Source organism: Larus michahellis, chromosome 15 (assembly GCF_964199755.1).
Source record: "Larus michahellis chromosome 15, bLarMic1.1, whole genome shotgun sequence".
Lineage (NCBI taxonomy): Eukaryota > Metazoa > Chordata > Aves > Charadriiformes > Laridae > Larus > Larus michahellis.
The window spans coordinates 6,272,731-6,281,782 of record NC_133910.1 but is presented as its reverse complement, the minus strand read 5'-3'; the positions used below and the strand labels follow the sequence as shown (position 1 = coordinate 6,281,782).

The 9,052-nt window shown below is 52.0% G+C and overlaps 1 protein-coding gene across 2 annotated transcripts in view; it reads left to right on the top strand.

Moving 5' to 3' along the window:
* The first annotated feature begins 4,328 nt into the window (after positions 1-4,328).
* Positions 4,329-9,052, top strand: part of BRINP1 (BMP/retinoic acid inducible neural specific 1) — a 90,225-nt gene continuing 85,501 nt past the window's right edge. Inside the window, exon 1 of one of the 2 annotated variants that reach the window (XM_074608362.1) lies at positions 4,329-4,846. The gene's annotated coding sequence lies outside the window, so the exon portion shown is untranslated. The remainder of the gene's footprint in view (positions 4,847-9,052) is intronic. The other variant, XM_074608363.1, reaches the window with a different exon arrangement.

Sequence of the window (9,052 nt, the reverse complement as noted above, 5' to 3'; positions counted from 1 at the left end):
CCTAGGACAGCTGAAGTGCAATTTTGAAGCTGTGGCGTTTCTTCCTTTGTTAGTTTGATGCTGGAAAGGGAGGTTTGTCAAAAGATAAATTTGGGATATGTAAATTTAGGAGCAGTGCAAAGACGGCGAAGCACCTGCTTGGAAATTTTAGTGAGTTCAGTGTCTTTCAGGCTTCTAGAGCTGCACTGAGGATGATCCGGTTTAAGGCAGAGGAACCAACTATCAGAAACTCCTTTGAGAAAAAAAACAAAACAAAACAAAACAAAAAACAAACCAAAACCAAACAATTCCCAATAATTTCTTTCCACCTCTGCTGGGACCTGCCAACTTTTTTGCTTAGCTTGGCAGGGGGTTCCAGCCTTCCCCCCAGCCCCTGCTCAAGCCTTGACTGTAGACCTTTAATTCTGCATTGGGGGTGGTGGAAACAGTCCCTGCTGGCTCCTTGCCTCTTAGCCCTGGCCCTTGAGCCCACTCCCAGACTTCTTCCCACTGTCCATCAAAACAGCCTGGTATTTGCCTGGTCACGCAGCCCTTCGTATCACCCATCCTGCTTTGTGAACAGGGAGGCACCCAGCCACGTGTTAAGGGATACCAACAGCAAATGAATGTGGTTGGTGCTCAGGAGCTGGGTATCTCCGCGACCAACAGAAAGCACAGTTTAAATAAGATCACTACTTGCTGTGATATTGTTTGCAGAGGAGAAAGAGGAAATACATTTCACAAGAGACCAGGAGAGCACCAGAATATCAATACACTGCTCACAAAGCAAGTTTAATCCATTTTTAGCCTGTAATAAACAATGAAGTCTGCAAAACCTTGACAAGAATACATTCTGCATCCTCAAGGAGAGCAGCACAACAGGATATGTGGAAAGAAGTAGTTTGCCTGTAGCATGAGAAGAACTCAGAGTAGGGTCTGATTATCTTCACCAGCTCATGGGACCCTGAAGTGAGCTTTTGCTATAGAATCACAAACAAATGAAATATTCACCGTACGGAGTTGGCAGCTCCTATTGCACTAGATAATGGCACTTTGTACTGGACTGGCTGGGATGGAGTTAATTTCCTTTATAGTAGCTCATGTGGTTCTGTGTTTTAGATTTGTGACCAAAACAATGCTGTTTACAGGCTGATGTTTCAGCTGTTGCTGAACGGTGTTTGCGCAGCATCAAGGCCTTCTCTGTTTCTCACTCTGCTCCCCCAGAACGTAGATTAGGGGCTGTGTGAGAGGTTGGGAGGAGACACAACCAGGTGGATGACCTGAGCTAACCAAAGAGATATTCCATGCCGTATAACATCCTGCTCAGCAACAAAAAGGGAAAAAAGGGGGATTTTATTTAGGCTAGGCATCTTTTACTTGGGAACCAGCTCGGTACTGGTCTGCCCGTGGGAGGTGGTGAGTGATTGCCTTTGCATCACTTGTTTTGTTTTCTTTTTCTCATCTTCTACTGCTACTTCGGTTATTAACAATTTTTCTCTTGACCCCCAAGTTTTCTTGCTTTTACTCGTCCTTTCCTCCATCCCATTGGGCTGGGGGGTGGAGGCGAGTGAGCGAGGGGCTGTGTAGTGTTTAGTTGCATACTGCAGTTAACCCACACCAACTCATTAGCCCGTTTTTGTGACAGCTGACATGTGAATAACACGGGCACTTTTCTCTGCTTCCTAGATCTCAGTTTCATGTAATGCCTTCCTAAACTTCTAATAGATAGTTCGAATTACTGTTTCCTCATCCTGCCACTACCATAATTTTTTTGGGTAGTGCTTGCAAATGGAAGACTCTCTTTTTACGTCATGTATGATGTGAATTTCTATTCTCCTTCATATCCTCCCTCGATTGACTAGTTTCTATTTTCTTCATGTGAACAATATTCCAATTAAAAAAAAAAAAAATCCAAATTTTGCTTTTAAGATGACTTTTAAGATGACTGTTGAAAGAGGGGGGGCAAAAAGTGAGGACCGGACATGCAAAATGGTTAATAACTCAAAAAAAAAAAAAGAGTCCAAAAAAAAAGTCCAAAAAAAGAGGAGAAATAAAAATTCTTGTTCAATGGAGCTTTGCTGATTTGGGGTGAAGGTAAAGGCTTTGTTCATTGCAGGGAGAAGGTGAGTTGAAATATCCAAGACTAAAAAGAAGAGACCACTGAAAAGAGAAAGCTACTGAAGTGAAATAATTTTGTTTTTAAAAATGGCATCCAGAAACCTTATCTTTGACACATAAGAACAGACACATAGCTAAATACGCTGTAACCTGCTTAGGTTTCCAAAGCAGCAAATTAAACCAGTGGACTATGCAGTGAGTGTCCATTCAGATGAGCAAAGCTCATTGAACACAACAATACTGTAAGAGAACATGTTGAATACTCAATGCACCAAATAATCCTCTTTTGATACAGAGAAAGTAAAAGCTTTTGGGAAAGAGGCGGCAATAGTGAGTGTATCAATTGGGGGGAAAAGAGAGAAAATATTCTGGGACAGGAAAATGATGAACAAAACTATTTGCTTTATGTTTTCCTTCTCTTATATTTTTGTGATATTGATAGCAATTCTTATTTCCAGGCAGGACACCAGTCCCAAGAGTTTGTTGACTCTGACTTTCTGGAATAAGGTGTTACCTTGTAGAGAATATTTGAGTTGTTCTCTAGGTCTGTGAGACCTTTGGGTGCCTGAAGAGTATCATCTCACTTGTTCTCTCTCACTTCTTCTTCACAGGAATATGAAATATCAGGCTGGGTGGTGCCAGGTCCTGCTAGACCCATTCACCCAATAGCCTTCCCAGGTGTAGTGAGGGAAGACACCCAGTATTGTTGCATTAGTTGAATCAGTAAATCCCATGTGACTACAGCGCTTGTTCATGCAGCCTTTGCTTTGATTTCAAACAACCTCATGTAGGACAGAAGGATTCCTTTTCTATTTCTGGTAAATGCCAAGAGCAGCAATGAAAGAACACACTAATGATAACCCCAAACATCATTTATTTGTTTAGACAAGTGCTTTGCAGATATATGTTCTGTATAAGACTGGATCCCTCACTCTGCCCTGCCATGGTCTAAGCCATTTGTCTGTGGTCTTGTATCAGGGGAATCTGTGAGAATCATTTCAGCCTTTTAGTTGAGCCAATGTGACAGAATCAGGGGTGGCTTACCAGGAAGTGTGCTTTGCAGCTGAACAGTCACTTGGAAAAAAGTAAGACTCAGGAGCTTTGGGTACACTGTAACTGAGATAAGCTAAGCTTCAGCCCTATCGGAACAGCCTGGAGTTTAACCAAACAGCTTCTAATTCTGCTTAGGAAAGATTTGCTGAAGATTTAGCTTAAGACAATGTTATGTAGCCCACAGGGGATGGGTGAAAGAAGGACAGTGTGTCCTTGTAGGCCAGAGAAGGGGGGTGGAAGGCAGGTATCTCCCATTGCCCTCCTTGCCCCATATACCCTACCCAAGGGGGCTGATTTTTTGCCTTCTGCCAGCACAACGCAGCCAGTCACTTACTTGTCTGGGCTCCCTGGCTAGAAACCCCACACAAAGGCAGGAATTGTCAAATGCTCTTCCTACGCTGGGTTGCCTTTGCTGAGCTGCTGCGACGTGTCTGGGTGGGTCATGCCCTTGAGGCACCCCCCACCTCCATCCCCGAGCCCAGCGCGGGGGACTTCGGCCCGCCCTGCCGAGCGGACCCAGCCAGGCCGGGAGGCGCCGGGAGCTCAGTCGGCTTCCCGCTGCCTCCCGGGGCGGCCGGGCTGGGCTCGTCCGCTGCCAGCCTCGGAGGCCGGGCTGAGGCGGCGGAGGCAGCCGCTGCGGCGCGGAGCGGCGCGGAGCCCCCGCGGAGCTCCGGGCCCGGTGCGCCCCCGCCCGCCGCTGTCCGCGGTGCTGAACCGCGCCCGCACGGCCGGGCTTGGGGGAGACACACGGCTCTCCTTCCCCCCTCCGAGGGGGGTATGACCCCCCCCCCCAGGGTGGAGTCAGGCTGGGGGACAGCCTGCCACCCCCCCACGCCCTCCCCCCCGCTATCAGCTCCCCACTCGGCGGATCGAGCCCCGCTGCTGCCTGGCTCCGGTGAGGAGAAAATAGGAAGTGGGGGTGGAAGGCGAAAAAAAAAATATATATATTAAATGGATGGGTGCTGCCTGGAATCTCAACCAGTCCCGCTGCAGTTTCCTCCCCAAATCCGAGGGGCGGACTAGTTTAGATCCCCCCACAGCCCCGTCCAGCGGCCCTTCCCTGTCTCATCCTCCCTTCCCACGGCCCAGGCTCCGTCTGGCCGGAGCTTAAGTCCCTCCTCCCCACCCCACCCCCCCACCCACCCCGCTTTTTCCTAATTATGTACAAAACACTTCTTAGAATAAAATGGCCAGGCTGGGGCTCCTCCCTGCTTTCCTCTTCCCCATTCATCCTCTCCAGACCGCTCCAAGCCCCTCCCCCGGTGGTAAGCCCAGCCTCTCGCTTCCCTCCTGGAGCCCTTTTCATTTTTATTTCTAACCCCCTCTCCATTCTCCCTGCTGCCTTTGCTCCTTCCCCCGATGGCTACGAACTGAGCAGCAGAAGAGAAGGGGGGGCACAGGAATAAGGGAAGGGGGGGGGAAAAGGCAAGAAAAAGGAAAAGAAAGAGGGGGGAAAAAAAAAAGGATTTTTTTTTTTTTTTGCCTCTGCCCTTAATGCCCGCGATCTGGATCAAGGAAGGGGATTTTCTGTCTGAGCATGAAAAGGACTGCTAGAGCCCCAGGATTTTCACGCCTGCATTATCAGCCCAGCACCCAGTATGCGAGCTGGACAGAGAAGCTCTCCCACAAGTTCCTACCGAGCCGAATAAAACCCACGGGCGACCAGATCTCCGCCAGAGAGGGACATTAGCATCAGGTAAGGCGAGCGCTGCGGCTGCAGCGATGCTCCTGCCCCGGCGCCGGCTGCGGGCGCCCGCCGGGCTCCCCCCGTCCTGCCTCGGCCGCGTTGTGTAACGCGCCCCCGGCCCCCCTCCGCCCCGGCGTTTGCCTCCGCCTCGCACCCCAGCACGGAGTTAGCGGGGGTGGGTAGGGGGGGTTTGTTGGATGGCAGGAGTCCTGCAGCCCGGTTAGCGGTTGTGTGTGGTGAGCGTGGGGCCGAGATTCGCTGGTACTGGGAGCACTGGGAGCACTGGCTCCTGCTGGGGAGAGACGCAGCCCCTGGAGGATGCCCGGCAATTGGGGTTCAGCCCCCGGCTCGGCTGGGCTGGCGGCGTGGCGGGGGTGGAGGGTGGGGGTGGGAGGCAGCCAGGCTCCATCTGTATTCCGGAGTATCGATACATCCCAGAGCAGGGGGGGACGGACGGACGGACAGACCGTCCCCGAGGAGATGGTGTCATCTCCACTTAATCCACTGCTCCGTTTTCGCAAGTGACAAGCAAATCGGGGAGGAAAAGGAAAGTCTGTCGCCTTGAATCCCACACTGGGCTGATTGCCTCTACTTCTAGTGGGGACTGGGAGACAGCGGCAGAGCCGGCGGAGGGCAGCGATGGCGGGGGGCGGGGGGGGCAGCTGCATCCCACAGCGCAAGGAGGTTGGTTTTCTCCGGCTTGGGTCTCAGCGCTGCTTGCGAGGCTGGTGTGGAGCATAACTTCGCCTTTTGCGGTCCGTGGGGAATAGGGGGACAGAGGGCATCTCCTCGCCATTACATCATCCCCGAGGTCCAGCACAGCCTGGGTCTACAGACCCAGCGATGATCCAAAGAGAGGAGGGCTGAGATGTGACTGCGTGTTTTGGCTTTGGGGAGTCCCTGCGCGCTTTCACTTGGGAGTGGGGAAGGGGAGGGGGTGTCACTTCTTAGGTGCAGTCTCCTCTTCGTGGAGAGAAACAAGCAGCAGATGAAACGCTGGCAGTCTTAACATATGAATTTAGCCTGGTGATTGACATCTGCACTAGGTAGGACAGAAGGGTCCTTCACGCTTTACTCTGGCTGCTCATCTGGGTGCATAATAATAATTTGTTAATGGCACCAAAGCTGCTTTCCCAAGAGTTGTAGAGAAGTATTTGGGGGGTGGTGAGAGGAGGAGGTAGTGAGCAAAGAGGAGATGAGACTCTGGTGTAAGAAATATGGAAGGATTTGGTTGTTTTTTTTTTAATTCCTTATAAAGGAAAAAGATTGATCAGATCTGCTTGTGAGTGACAGACAGACAAACCCAGGCTCTCTCCCTCCCACACACCACGTAGACAAGCAGTCGTGGTCTCCCTCGCATGCATGTACACGCTAAGCACACAAAACACATGCTGTCGGACTCGCACAGTCCACCCCATGCTTAAATACAGCATCTTGGTCTCGCTCTCACATGGATGCGAGCACCTAGTCAAGCTATGCAGCCCCGCATTTCCCCCGCACTCAGACACGCAGACTTCATCCACACACGAACACACACCGTAACGTGCAGAAATAACTGCATTGATATTCTTATTATGCGAATCAAACATTCAGATGCTCACAGGAGCATACACACGCTGTCTTCTTTGCAGGTCTCTCAGTAGGTGGTTTGTTCCTCCAGCGCAGTCTTCTCCCTTTTAGTTAGTTCCAGGCATTGATTTGGGGTTTGTCTGACTCCAAAGCCCTTTGCAACTCAGCAGAAAAAGCTCACTACGTTTTGTGCGTCTACGTTTGTTTTACTGCTCTTTGCATGTTCTCAGGACTCGGTAATGATTTCACTGCTGGAAAGGCAGAGGAGCAGCAGACGGGGGAGCAGGGGAACGGCTGGGGGGGAGCAGTGGCAATCCCATACCCATCATGCTCTCTCTGATCAAGAGCTGGAGCCTGTGAGCAGGCGAAGTGCTCTGCTAGTTACGTTGCTTTTTTTTCCATGGGTGAGTGTGTACGTGAACAAAACCACCATATATGCCTCTGGAGCTAAAATACACGCGGTGCAAGGCTCCACTTCAGTCTTACCCTGGTTCAGAGCAAAACCCTCCCATCCTTAGGGTACAAATACTCCTGTGCCTTTGCAAGCCCCTTCCCTCACAAACGGCACAGTTTGCGCAGGGGAGATGATGTCACTGGTGGTCGATGTGTTTAATCAACATACCCCTCTGACCTTCCTCCCCTTCCCCTCTTTCCATAGGGCCTAGTGAGGAGACTGTGCGGCCCTCCAAGAGCAGGAATAGAATGAGGCTGATTAAAGTCTGTGTTAAAACTTTGGAGAGCAGGAATGTGTATGGTGAATTGGCTCGCATATAGGTAAAAGGTGTCCCAAAAGTGATGACGCAGAGTATATCCGTGTTCCCTCCTCACCTCCACTGTTTACTACACTGGGACTATGTGTAAGGCTGATGCTGAATGCTACACGGGAATAGGTCTGCCAGCAGACAATAATCATTGTTGTCTGCGTAACAGAAATAGTTCAAAGCCAAATCCTTCCATCTTTGCTCCGGCAGAAGTCCCACCGCCTGCCTGGAGTGTGTGGCTCAGGGAAGCGCTGCAGGAACAGACTCCAGCCGAGAACCACCGCATCCGTACCCGTCTCCTTGCCCACCTCCCGGAACGGATGGGCATTTCTAGAGTGTATCCAGGGCACTCTGTCCACACGCTGTTTACGGCTGATGCAGAGACGTTAAGAAGGCAGGAAAAAAATAATTGAAAAATTTAAAAATCGCTAAGCAGCAGAAACGAGGGCGAAGGGCCCCAAAAGCAGCCCGAGGCACGCCACGAGTAGATGGAAAAGCAGGGAGGGACACCCCCACGCTCCGCGCCCCGCTGCGCCAGCGCGCAGCCCCTCCGCGGCCGCGGGGCCGGCGGCGCCGCCCTGCCCCAGGAGGGGGCGCTGTGGCTCCACGCAGCGGCCGTGCGCGGCGGGGCGCGGAGCGGCGCGGAGCCGAGCGAGGCGGGGGGGGGGGGGGGGATCGCCCGCCTCCCCCCGCATCGTCCCGTCCGTCCCCCCCCGCGCCTGCCCCGGCCTGGCGGAGCTGGAGCCGAGCGCGAATCATAATACGGGGGCGGGAGGGGGGGCGGCCGATAAATAACAACAGGGCTCTCTTCTCCAAGGAGCCCAGGTGCAGCTGAATGGGGGCTTGGGTTGGATCCTTCCCCGCCGCAAACCCGCTGGGGCGGGCGGGAGTTTCTGCTGAGGATCTGGCCCCGCTACATGCAGGAATCTTTTAGCCGGTGATGAAATGCAGCTACTTCTGGGACAGAGCCCAGCAGCTTTTCCGTGCCAGGAAATACTACAGGGGAAGTGAAAAATCACTTCATGCATTGAAAGTGCAGAGATGAACTTAGTGAGGCAGAATATAAATTACCCGGAGTTAGGTAGCTTGTGCCCTCTGCTTTGATTTACACCATCCCTCTTGCAAAAGTATCACGAGATTTTTAACAATCGTAAGGACCTTGGCCCGTTTCCTTCCAGGCCACACAGAGGATTTCCATGCACAGAGAGACCTGGCTTCTAAATAAACCCGTGGACCGTGGCCTGATCCTGCGGTTCTTCCTCTTGCCTGGAAGATGGCTGCCGCCCGGAGCAGGATGCTGAGCTACCGCATGGTGCTGAGCTGAGTCAGGGCAGAGCATCTCCTCCCGGCTCTATGTGATACCCCAGGGGGTTCTCGGATGCCAGAGGAGGTTTTTTCCCTGCTCGCTGCGCCTCTGCGCTGCCACGTCCTGCCGACCTGCTGGGACCAGAGCTCGGCTGGCCAGGGCTGCAGCAGGCTGCGGCTTGTAATCGGTGTGGAAAAAGGGAAATATCATCAAGCAGAAAGGCCTGGGGGAGAAACTTGGATATATCTACTGGGTTCTTCTGTCTGGAGAGAGTCAAACATGGGCAGAGCAGGACTAGACAAATGAGGTGACATTCACCAGGGTTTGAGAGTAGGCGTAGGCTGTTGCTGACTTGCCAAGCTAAGCTGTACTGTTTTAGGGAAGAAAAAGCGCTAGGACTAGTGGGAGGAGGAACGGGAGAAAGAGCAGAAATCAGAGGAGCAGCTGATTTAGGCTGAGCTGAAGACAACTGAAGGGGCTCAAGTTTACTTCAGGGATGCTGGATCGGATCGTAAGTGAAGGTGGCATAACTTGGGCATAAACGTGTCATTTTGAAAAGGAGCGAAGAGTCAGGCCCAG